Below are 13,836 nucleotides of genomic sequence, written 5' to 3' on the forward strand. Positions count from 1 at the left end.
GGGCCTTAAAATCTCCAGTCATGTCCACTAATATGCAAGGTCGCAGTCCATTCTGGATCTTATAATTTAGGCTTCTGTTTTACTTTCTCCTCCAGAAATGCAACAATGGCCAATCTTAAAACGAAAAATTGTTCATTGTATGCTCCTCTATTTAACCAATGTACTTTGCAGTAATGTATAATTCCTCCATACTCTTTGTTCAGTTGAAATGATGATATAATAATCTATGTGACCTTAGAAAATTTATTATTTACCCCCTTAATTTCATCAAGTGCTCCATGCCTTCCCATTTAGCAGACAATGTTTCCTGATGTACAAATTAATGAATCCTGCACAATTTGTCTGATCATTGTTATTATTTGCTCTTTCATCACCAACTAAATCTTTAAATTCTTTGTGCATACCGTCATGAAGCTGTCCAATAACAAGTCTGAGGTTCCCAGCAATTATGCAGCTCCATAATAGACACTGAAAATTCTTATCCATCTCTCCAGAAAAGAATTGTTATTCCCATTAATTTTCAAAGGTTTGTAATGATAGATCGCTAGCTGCCTTTTGCTGAGTGTATGTCTCATTCCAACAGCCACTGAACCTTTGAACTTTCTTTATACAACAAACAAATAGCAAGGGATAAACAGTGTTGTTGTCATGATTTTTCTGAACTGAAGAAAGTCATGCCAACAGAACAATGCCTCAGCAATAAACAGCAGAATACAGTATCATATTGCACTGCTAAATGAAACATCACATCATTCTTGGTAATCCTAACAAAGACCGAGCATAACTGAGATGAACGAAACGAATCTGAGATGTACCAAACAGGGTTGAGACCATAGCTGTGCATCATGCCCTGCTTTAATTAAAAAAAAATATATAAAAATATTTATTATGTAAAATGAATGGATGAAAATGGGGAAGAAATGGCTTTAAATATTTTTGTTATTTACTCTTTCAGTACGAACTTCGTTGTAGAACCCTTTTTTTTACATGTGGTAATAAAAATTCATTTAGACACAATTAAGCACATTTAAAATTACGTGAACTTTAGCAACCCTCTCATGATGATAAATTCAAACTAACTGATTAATAACATTTATGACTTTGAAAATTATTCAAATTAAATTTTTTACGTATTTCGGCCTTGGCACACATTTTCTAAATGCAGAAGGTTTTTAAATATTTACTGAATTCTTTCCCGGCATTAGCTATGGAACACAAGACTGTCTCTGTTAGCATAAAATGGTTAAATATTGCCAAGCCGACCTGAACGTTTAATTCTAATTGACAAAACACACTTCACTACACGTTTAAGTTATTTGCTTTAGAAATTGAAAGAACCAACAGATTAACAACTTCAATGTTAATTATCCGCCCATGAATGCACAAATATAAAACCAGTAATAAATTCAGTCAGCCTCAGGATCGCTGTAAAAGAAAAATATTTCGTAATTCCTGCTAATTTTACCTGCTCCTGATTTACGGGTTTGGTTAATTTTATAGCGGAACAATTTTTTAAATGTGCCGCCGCTGCAAATCGTTTGGTCGCGGCACAGCCCAGCTACACCAACGATAATCGCTAAAAGTGCTGAAAATTCTTTAAACAAATATTATAGATGACATGGGCAAGCTAATTTTCATTAGTAATACACAATTTTGATAAATTATAATGTATTTAGACCACAACAATAATTAAAATTACACACCTTTATAATTTCTCCTCTAACGGCGGCTAAAGACAGATACAGACAAAAGAAGTCTACTCATGCATATAATGCTACGTCACAGGTTCCTCTCTCTCTCAGCTCTCGAGGAAGACGACAAAGAATGCACATTATGTAGTGCTATTTATACTATTGCTGATCATTAATATCTCTTTGTAACCTTACAACATTATTTTCCTCTGTGGCTATATTTTACATTTTTTCAACGCAGATATTAATATATTTCGTAATTACATTATGAGTATAGAAATATTACAATCATAAATAAATCGAGAATATTATTACAGAAAATATTACAATAATAACCAATGTCCTTTATACAAAATTAAATAATATTTTTTGTTAAACAATTACAGTACATACGAATTGCTTCATAGTGGCGTACATAGTACAATTAAACGTCATTTCAGTTTCTTAACAGGGTGTGTGCTGCCAGGGAACGTTACACTGCCAGCTCATACCATCCGACCTGAGACGGGCTGAACTCGCATAGCACATAGTTAAGGCCTACGTTCTGTTTTCTTATGATACATGACACTTTTTTGCACTTTTTTATGAGAAGGAAGCTTTGGTTGTCGAAAGAGTATTGCATTTGATTTTTCGTCTCCAAATGAAGCATCTGTAACTAGCACAAGATTCAGTTGTCTGGTTCTTAGAAAAGAAAAGCAATATGGACAAGATAAACAGTCTCTTTGTATAACTTTATAAATATACTCTGAGGTGTTTGTTTGTATGTATGTATGTATGTATTTTCACTTGTGCTGTGGTCAGCAATGCCTATATAAGACAACAAGTATCTAGCACAGTTGTTAGATTGGTTACTGCTGCTACAATGGCATGTTATCAAGAGCAAGTGAATTTGAACGTCGTGTTATACCAAGCACACGAGCGATGAGACACAGCATCTCTGAGGTAGCAATGAAGTGGGAATTTTCCCACAGAACATTTCACAAGTGTACTGTGAATATCAGGAATCTGGTAAAACATCAAATCCCCGACATCACTGTGGCCAGAAAGGGATCCTGAAAGAACAGGATCAACGACGACTGAGGAGAATTGCTGAACGTGAGAGAAGTGCAACCCTTCTGCAGATTGCTGCAGATTTCAACACTGGACCATCAACAAGTGTCAGCGTGTGAGCCATTGAACGAAACATCATCGATATGAGCTTTTGGAGCCGAAGGCCCACTCGTGTACCCTTGATGACTGCACAACACAAAGGTTTGGGTCCATCAACACTGACATTGGACTGTAGATGACCGGAAACATGTTGCCTGGTCGGACGAGTCTCATTTCAAATTGTATCGAGTGGATGGACATGTATGGGTATGGAGAAAACTTCATGAATCAATGGAGCCCGCATGTCAGCAGTGGACTGTTCAAGCTGGTGGAGTGTCTGTAATGGTGTGGGGCGTGTGCAGGTGGAGCGATATAAGACCCCTGATTCGTCTAGATACGACACTGGGAGGTGACACGTATCTAAATATCCCCTCTGATCACTTGCTTCCATTCATGTCCATTGTGCATTCCGATGGACTTGAACAATTCCAGCAGGAGAATGTGACACCCCACACGTCCAGGATTGCTACAGAGTGGGTTAAGAAACATTCTTATGAGTTTAAACACGTCCAGTGGCCAACTAACTCCCCAGGCATGAACATTATTGAGGATATCTGGGATGCCTTGCAACGTGCTGTTCAGAAGAGATCTTTGCCCCCTCGTACTCTTATGGATTTATGGACAGCCATGCAGGATTCATGGTGTCAGTTCCCTCCAGCACTACTTCAGACATGTCAAGTTGTGGCACTTCTGGGTACTCACGAGAGCCCTACAAGATGTTAGGCATGTTTACCAGTTTCTTTGGCTCTTCAGTGTAAGATTACCTTGGAACACTTAAGGATACAGGGTACTTTTCTGGCTCAATATTATGTAAAAATCAACACTTATTTCTTTCAGGCAATGTTTATAATGTATATGTTTTACCGATTTTTTGTTGATATCAGGTAATGCAGCACACTTTCTAAACAAATTAGAAGTATTTTGAATATTTTTGAACCTAAAAAATTACAAAGAAATTGATGCTATTTTTTTTCCAAAATGTTTCCTCAAATTGAGGTACCGTTTAATCCAATGTTATCTATTTGAAGGCGACCAAATTTTTTCCAGATATGCATGACATGATGGCTGAGGTATTAGACCTATTTAATTCCACCTATTATGTGTATCACAAGGATAAAAAAGTATCAAATCTTACATTTTAATTTTTACTATAATTTAGTTGATTCTGCAATAAAGCTTAGGTCCACTACATAAGTATGGACTATTGCAAGTTACAGAAAAAAATTAGAACAATGCTTTACAAACTTCAGGAAATGTTTGTACCTGGATTCTCAAAAATACAACTTGCGGTAAATTGTGAATGAAGATATGAGTCCAATTGAACTGTGCCTCAGAACATTCCTGAAGTATAGTCTTCATCTTGCAGCATTTCTTCATCTTCAGGCTTCCTCTCTGCATTCCTTTTAGCGCTTCTTGCTTCTTTGGGAACTTGAAGTGCAAATCTTTCAGCTTCATGCACGTGTTGTCCATCACACACAGGCAGTTGATCTTCCATATTAGAGTCACATTTTATACTTAAATTTTCCAGTTCTTCCAACCTTCCTATCACTTCATCATTGAAAAATACCACTGCATCTAGTACACCAACTTTTAATGTATTTAGTCCTGCAAAAAAAATTCTTGGGCAATCTTTCCCATATACAATAGTTGTATTCTGAGTGCCCCCATGAAGACATTTACTAAGTAAAACAGAGTCACTCAGGTCTCTAAAAATTGGTTTTATTTCATTCATAACAGGCTCAGGAAGAGAATGCTTATGATGGTATATTTGACCATTTTCTTTTGCTTTTTGGTAACCACACCAAGAATCTTTTCCTTTAGGGCAAAGTCCGTGAACAGGGTGGTCATCTGTGGACAACATATGAAAGTAGGTGGCTCATATAGCTTTTCTCATTGCTGTAACATCATTCAGAGGTCCAGTTCGTCTGATGGCCAGTCCATAGTAATTCTGAAGAAGGTCTGTTTCACTTTCTGTCAGTCTGCCTCGGCCAGACAGAGATTTTCCATCAGATAGCAACTTTCCTTTCATTTCTCTTCATAGCTTCCTCAATCTAGCACCCATCATCTTTTGCACATGTCCACAACACTCCAGTTTTGTTACCAAGGTATCATCATCAACATTGAATTCATTAATGTTATTGAAAGCTTTAGAGTCCTCATAGCCTAGGTACTTCGTATATCTAACGGTATAAACAGGCACCAACCTCTGAAATATTTTCAGAGCTCCATCACACTCCACACCTCCACTTTAACCATTATAATACTTAGAACACTGATGTTCAATATATCCTTCAGTGTTACCATGGCAGGTGTGGCAGTACTTAGATACGCACTCAACATCAACAACTTTTCCATTCTCCAGAGAATTAGCACTTACAACACCATTCAAGGAATGATGTCCTCAACTTTACCATGTCCCATCAAGTGCAACAGCAATGTCCCTCGTTCCATTAATATTTACAGTCTCTTCTACTTCACGTTTAATAGATGCTGTAGACACAACCGTCAAGGCAATTAAAAGTATTTTTATGTACTTGCTGAACCTACTGGGTCGGGGAGGAAGGTCCATCAAACCACAAAACGTTTGAGTAGCCTTTTTTCCTTTTCCTATTGCACACATTGTATACACTGACTTCAAATTCACATCATATGTATTATGTACAGTGTTCGAAGTAATTTTCGAGGTAGATTCTTTGCAGGATCTACACAGAACGACTAATTTTGACGCTAAGTCCTTCCTGCTACATTGTTGTTCAGTTATTTCCAGACAGTCTACATGATCACATTGTTTACATTTCGCCAATTCCTTTATCAAAGAAGATAAGATGCCTACATCAACAACAACAAATCCACTACATACAGCATCATTGTTAACCCAAAAATTTGAATCACTAGGAGGCATGCCATGTGGTAGTTTCTTCCCTGAAGAACTTTTTTTTCAACACTGTGGCTTGCTTTGTTTGTGAACTGATTACCACGGAATTTCCTTTTATTGAGTTTCTTGATGCGTGGCATAGTTCATTTTTATTGCACACTAAAGGATATGTATTTCCACAAATATATGTAGCACTTGAGTAACAAACATTTAGTACCACGTGAACAAACTGCTTCAGCGAAACAAACGTAAATGCTAGCAAAAATAATCATTTACAGATACTAAAAACCTGCACTGTTACCAATATATACAATGTATCATGCATATAATCACTGGAATTTCACAGGAAGTTCATAGTTATTTTCGAAATAATACTGGTTTCTGTAAAAGAAATAAAGGGGGCATGGCAGTGTACATGACCGTAACATTAAAATTTGGTATATATAGGTCATTTTTCATTTGAAATCCTATAATGTATATATCAATGTAATCAGGAAAGACTATAGAATTCAATAAAGCGATAAAAAATTTCGATTTTCCCACCATTTATAAGTACACTTTATCCTTAAGAGTGAATGGGGGGGTGGGGAGGCTTGATAATGGAAAGAAAATTTAATTGTGTTTACCGAAAACAACCGATAGTAGTGTCGTATACCCAATTTTTGTGGTCCCTGTGTCAAGTGATAATATTCCTGATGACAATTATCTCAAAGTTCAGGTGAACAGTTTTGTCAGTGTTTGGAAATGGACAGAACTTATTAGAATCGTCTATTAGGAAATGAAATACGAAACCTTTTTCGCCGCATTATGTTCTCAGAAATCATTCTCTTCTCTACACATGTACAAAAACGAGTGAATGTAATTTTTATTAACAAGAACCAAGTTCCATTCAAATGCCTCATATATATCTTCGACTTGTCTTGGAACACCTCATGTATTATCTTCAATTTGTTGAATTAGAGTGATTATAGAAAATTAGCTGCAATTTACTAACTGTGCACGTCATAATTTTGATGGTGAGGCTAGGATAACTGCAGTGTAAACACAAAATTCCGAAAGTGGAAGACACATTGTTGTTGATAGTAGTTTTAATCTGAAACATATAAAAAACAAAGAAGACCGATTTTAGTATCACTCACACAAACTAATTACTTTTTATCTTACATTGAACAATAGTTCTAATGTAGTACAATTGTACTCTTGTCTATATCACTACAGCTATAGCACTATAGAATTTGGAAGGTTCAAAAAATGGTTCAAATGGCTCTGAGCACTATGGGACTTAGCTGCTTAGGTCATCAGTCCCCTAGAACTTAGAACTACTTAAACCTAACTAACATAAGAACATCACACACATCCATGCCTGAGGCAGGATTCGAACCTGCGACCATAGCAGTCGCCCGGTTCCAGACTGTAGCGCCTAGAACCGCTCAGTCAATCCGGCCAGCCAATTCGGAAGGTATGCGTACTTCTTTCAACTACATAAAAGGGTGCAACTATGCAAGTTGCTTACTGAAAAAAGGCGAGAGAAGTCTGCTGTATTAAGCACAGTTCTTGGTTCTTGGATATGTGTTTAATTCCTTTTTGGTCTAGAGAGCAGAGCCACTCAGCTACTTGACGTTCCCATGCATTAGCCCATCTCTAAAGCAGGGTGACGTTGTGTTGCTGTTTCGTTTCGTGTTTTCCGAAATTATGAATTAGAATCTATTCCTCTACTAAAAAATCGTCTTTGGCGCCATTGCTAAGGTTGTTGCTTTCTATGCTTGTACAGTGTTCGTTGCAATTCCAGTTACCTGTGTTCTGTGACGAAAATAAACTTTTCTTTATGAGACCTTAACTTTTCCTGGCGAATTGAATGTTCAAATAACTTACAGGTTTGCTGCTGGATGACGTCGTCAACCACCGCCGATATTTCGATAGAAACACACCCTGCCATTCTCAAGGCACAAACGCAAGGGGGAAGCAAAGTGCAAGGGAATTTAATACCTCGGTTCACAGAGGAGAAACAAGGAAGATACCACACACAGAACAAGTGTCAACACAAACATAGATAACCAACATCAGAAATATCTATAGTGACTATTAATCAACAGGTGTTGTAGCACTAATTCTGTCCCTCTGTTTTTTGATGAGGGACAGAGCCGGATTCCAAGCAGCATTTAAACAAAATCTACCATCTCTGTTTATAAGGTTACTTGATAGTTTGATTTCAAGAGCTTCCTTAATAACACTATCCCAATAGCTGGACAGACAAGCCAGAATCTCTGTGTTGTTGTATTCCATAGGATGACCGGTGTCAAGGCAATGTTCTGCAATAGCGGATTTGCTCGGCTGTTGTAAGCGTGTGTGATGCTTATGTTCAATACACCGGTCTTCCACAGTCCTGATTGTCTGACCAATATATGACATGCCACAACTGCAAGGAATACGATAGACACCAGCCTTACACAAACCAAGATCATCTTTCACGGACGCCAAGAGGGCCTTAATTTTAGAAGGTGGTCGAAAAACACATGTCACATCATATTCCCATAAAGTACGACCAATCTTGTTCGCAATGCTTCCTGCGTAAGGCAAAAAGGCTGTAGACTCAGGTGCCACTTTGTTGCTAACGTCACTCACCCGTTGCACAGAAGGCCGATAGCGCAACGCACGTTTGGTCTTCCTCTTACTATAACCATTCTGATGAAAAGTGACTTCTAGATGTGACAGCTCAGCTGCCAAACTTTCAGGGTCCGAGATAACGTGAGCCCTGTGAACAGTTCTCTGCTGGGGAATCAATCCCATGGAGAAAAAGTTTGACGACACAGTTTTGTCTGTGCTGGGGAAAGGTTTGAATTTCGCACCGATGTCTAAGAGTTTGCCAGTCGTTTATTTTGTTAGTTCTATTGAACAGGCTGTTTATAAACTACCTTCCGAGGCTGTGGAAGAGGTTAGGAGGGAAGCTTGTCGTGTGTTGACTGGGGCCCGTCCACCCAAGTGTAACATTACAGCACCTGAGGTGGCTGTTTAACGTTCACTCAGGATGGATCCTGATATTGTTATTTTACCTGCGGACAAGGGAAATGCCACGGTTTTGTTGAACAAGCACGATTATATTCAAAAGATGCAATGTCTACTTTCTGCTTCGGCGTATCGCAAAATCGGTGCTGACCCTACTAAGAGTGTTGAGAGGAAGTCTAATAACCTCCTGAAGAAAAGTTCTTTGTCACAGGAGACTATCAAGAGTCTTAAGTCTTACTGTGATGTACCACCTAGATAATATGGCCTACCTAAGATCCATAAAGAGGCTGTCCCGTTGAGGCCTATTGTTTCCATTGATGGTGCTCCGACATAGCGTGTAGCTAAACATCTTGCTAGTTTGTTGAGCCCACCAGTAGGTAGGTGTGAACACCACATTAAGAACTCTGCAGATTTCTTACGTCGATTGCAGGGATTGCGTTTGAATGATTCTGATATTTTAGTCAGTTTCTGTTTTCACTCGTGTTTCTCTCTGTGATTCGTTGCAGCTAATTTAGGTTAAGTTTGGTGTCGAGTTAACAAATTTGTTTTGACTTGTGCTGACTTCCACTTACTTTTTATTCAATGGTCAGTACAACAAACAGACTGACGGAGTTGCAATGGGTAGCCCATTTTCACCCATTGGGGCCAATTAGTTTATGGGGGACTTTGATGAAGGTGCTATGGAGTCAGCGACCTTGAAACCTGCGTGTTTTTTCAGATATGTAGACGATACTTTTGTTGTTTGGCCTCATGGTAGTGAGAATTTAAACCGGTTTTTGGAATACCTGAATTCAATCCACCCGAATATTCAGTTCACTATGGAGGTGGAAAACAATGGATGCCTTCCCTCCCTTGATGTGCTGGTCAGAAGGAAGACTGATGGTACGTTATGACATTCTGTTTATAGGAAGCCTACTCACATTGACTAGTATTTGGGAGCTTATAGTTGTTATCATCCAGCTTAGCGTGAAGGAGTACTTCGTACTTTGGTTCACAGGGCTCACTTTATCTCAGACCCTGAAAGCTTGGCAGCTGAGCTATCACATCTCGAAGTCACCGTTCGTCAGAATGGTTATAGTGAGAGGCAGATCAAACGTGCATTGCGCTATCAGCCTTTTGTGCAACGGGTGAGTGACGATAGCAACAAAGTGACATCTAAGTCTACAGCCTTTTTGCCTTACGCAGGAAGCATTTCCAGCAGGATTGGCCGTATTTTGCGGAAATGTGATGTGAAATGTGTTTCCAACCACTTTCTAAAATTAAGGCCCTGTTGGCGTCCGTGAAAGATGATTTTGGTTTGCTTAAGGCTGGTGTCTATCGTGTTCCTTGCAGTGTGGCATGTCATATTTTGGTCAGACAATCAGGACTGTGGAAGACCGGTGTATTGAACATAAGCATCACACACGCTTACAACAGCCGAGCAAATCCGTTATTGCAGAACATTGCCTTGACACCGGTCATCCTATGGAATACAACAACAGGGAGATTCTGGCTTGCACGTCCAGCTATTGGGATAGTGTTATTAATAAAGCTGTTGAAATCAAACTATCAAGCAACCTTATTAACAGAGATGGTGGATTTTGTTTAAATGCTGCTTGGAATCCGGCTCTGTCCCTCATCAAAAAACAGAGGGACAGAATTAGTGCTACAACACCTGTTGATTAATAGTCACTATCGATATTTCTGATGTTGGTTATCTATGTTTGTGTTGACACTTGTTCTGTGTATGGTATCTTCCTTGTTTCTCCTCTGTGAACCGAGGTATTAAATTCCCTTGCACTTTGCTTCCTCCTTGCATTTGTGCCTTGAGAATGGCAGGGTGTGTTTCTGTCGAAATATCGGCGGTGGTCGACGACGTCACCAAACCCATAAGTTATTTGAACAACTTTTCTTTAGTTTCAAATTATAGACGGTTTATTAAGATAGAAAGTAAAAGAAGTGTAAAAACATCTGTTTCACTACGAGTATAACGTTCTGTTATGTTAACGTCTATTGGGAATTAGCATCTACATCCAGACACAAACCATGGAAATCAATACAAAAATTAACATTTCAATTAAAAATTGATTTGAAAACCATTTTTGTCATTATTTAGCGATTACGTTTCAATGGAAATTCTTGTAATTCACGCTACCATGGCCTCCTACAAACCTTGAAGGAAGCCATGAGTATCCTGGTATTGCAAATGAATAACCGATATAAAGACCTGTTTCCACAGGCAATGAAACGTCACATTTTTGAGTTTCAATAATTTTTCTTTACTCATGTTTTGTTATTATATATTGTGCAACATGTTCATATATGTGTTCCTTAACTTTTAGTGTAGTGGTATGATACACTCTAAAAAAACAAATCAAAGAAAGGCGCAATATGAAGGAATCTCTCCAAATGGGAAAGAAATTGGGGCATGTGATATACACTCCTGGAAATTGAAATAAGAACACCGTGAATTCATTGTCCCAGGAAGGGGAAACTTTATTGACACATTCCTGGGGTCAGATACATCACATGATCACACTGACAGAACCACAGGCACATAGACACAGGCAACAGAGCATGCACAATGTCGGCACTAGTACAGTGTATATCCACCTTTCGCAGCAATGCAGGCTGCTATTCTCCCATGGAGACGATCGTAGAGATGCTGGATGTAGTCCTGTGGAACGGCTTGCCATGCCATTTCCACCTGGCGCCTCAGCTGGACCAGCGTTCGTGCTGGACGTGCAGACCACGTGAGACGACGCTTCATCCAGTCCCAAACATGCTCAATGGGGGACAGATCCGGAGATCTTGCTGGCCAGGGTAGTTGACTTACACCTTCCAGAGCACGTTGGGTGGCACGGGATACATGCGGACGTGCATTGTCCTGTTGGAACAGCAAGTTCCCTTGCCGGTCTAGGAATGGTAGAACGATGGGTTCGATGACGGTTTGGATGTACCGTGCACTATTCAGTGTCCCCTCGACGATCACCAGTGGTGTACGGCCAGTGTAGGAGATCGCTCCCCACACCATGATGCCGGGTGTTGGCCCTGTGTGCCTCGGTCGTATGCAGTCCTGATTGTGGCGCTCACCTGCACGGCGCCAAACACGCATACGACCATCATTGGCACCAAGGCAGAAGCGACTCTCATCGCTGAAGACGACACGTCTCCATTCGTCCCTCCATTCACGCCTGTCGCGACACCACTGGAGGCAGGTTGCACGATGTTGGGGCGTGAGCGGAAGACGGCCTAACGGTGTGCGGGACCGTAGCCCAGCTTCATGGAGACGGTTGCGAATGGTCCTCGCCGATACCCCAGGAGCAACAGTGTCCCTAATTTGCTGGGAAGTGGCGGTGCGGTCCCCTACGGCACTGCGTAGGATCCTACGGTCTTGGCGTGCATCCGTGCGTCGCTGCGGTCCGGTCCCAGGTCGACGGGCACGTGCACCTTCCGCCGACCACTGGCGACAACATCGATGTACTGTGGAGACCTCACGCCCCACGTGTTGAGCAATTCGGCGGTACGTCCACCCGGCCTCCCGCATGCCCACTATACGCCCTCGCTCAAAGTCCGTCAACTGCACATACGGTTCACGTCCACGCTGCCGCGGCATGCTACCAGTGTTAAAGACTGCGATGGAGCTCCGTATGCCACGGCAAACTGGCTGACACTGACGGCGGCGGTGCACAAATGCTGCGCAGCTAGCGCCATTCGACGGCCAACACCGCGGTTCCTGGTGTGTCAGCTGTGCCGTGCGTATGATCATTGCTTGTACAGCCCTCTCGCAGTGTCCGGAGCAAGTATGGTGGGTCTGACACACCGGCGTCAATGTGTTCTTTTTTCCATTTCCAGGAGTGTACATGCACAGACAAACAAATGATTACCAAATTTATTCAAGAGAAAGGGATTCACAAATTGTTCGGGTCAATAATGTGTTGGTCCACTTCTGGTCCTTATACAAGTAGTTATTTGGCTTTGCATTGATTGATAGAGTTGTTGGATGTCCTCCTGAGGGATATCATGTCAAAATCTGGATAACTGTCCTGTTAGATCTTCAAAATTCTGAGGTACTCGGAGGGACCTGCCCATAATGCTCTAAACATTCCCAATTGGGAGACATTAGGCAACCTTGCTGGCCGAGGTATGGTTTAGCAAGCAAGAAGATAATCAATAGAACTCTCGCCATGTGTGGGCGGGCATTATCTTGCAGAAATGTGAGCCCAGGATGGATTGCTATGAAGGACAATGAAGTGGGACATAGAATATCGCCGACGTACCTCTGTGCTATAAATTTGCCGTGGACGACAACCAGAGGGGTCCTGCTACGAAAAGAAGTGGCAGCCCAGACCATCATTCCTGGTTGTCAGGCCATATGGTGTGCCACAGTCGGATTGGTATCCCAGCGCTCTCCAGAGTGTCTCCAGGCATGTCTTTGTCCTATAATCTCATTGACTGAAGTAGTATTGTCTTCACTGATGAGTCCCATTTCTCATTGAGCCCCAATAACCTTCGAAGACATGCCTGGAGTTGCCTAGACAGCATTGGGATACCAACGTGACTGTCATCTGCCATACGACCTGGCAGTCTGGATTCTATTAAGCTATAATTGGGACTTTTGTTAGAGTACTGTTTTGGAAACGTCTGCGCTTCGCTATGTTAAAGGAGTTGTCCTTAGTAATGACTTCCAGAAAGTTAAACCAACAGGAGGAGAAAGTCATAATATGTAAAGTCTTGGAGTGAGAAAGATCTTGAAGCACAATTTTTTCTAGTTTTGAATATTAGCAGCAACATATCCAGGAAAATAGCAAACTGTAAGTAGACCAGTCAAATGCTTAAAAAATCAGTACTGTTATATGCAAAGAACTCAGATTTAAAAAATAAAGTTGTACAGAGAAATTTCTTCAGTTACAAATACGATACTAGTAAGTCAGTCAGTTACTTGTAAAACTGTATACAAAGTCAAGAATATGTGGGAGATTTAGCAGCAGAAGGTGAAACAGTAAAAGAGAGCGATATTAAGTTGCAAATTCTTGGAATGTTACAATCATTACTTTCATACTGCATGGGATAATGTAGCAGCAGTCAATAATAATATCAGCAAATTATCTGAATTTTTCCATCTGGAAGATTAAATGA

The sequence above is a fragment of the Schistocerca cancellata genome, chromosome 2, assembly GCF_023864275.1.
Source record: "Schistocerca cancellata isolate TAMUIC-IGC-003103 chromosome 2, iqSchCanc2.1, whole genome shotgun sequence".
Taxonomy (NCBI): domain Eukaryota; kingdom Metazoa; phylum Arthropoda; class Insecta; order Orthoptera; family Acrididae; genus Schistocerca; species Schistocerca cancellata.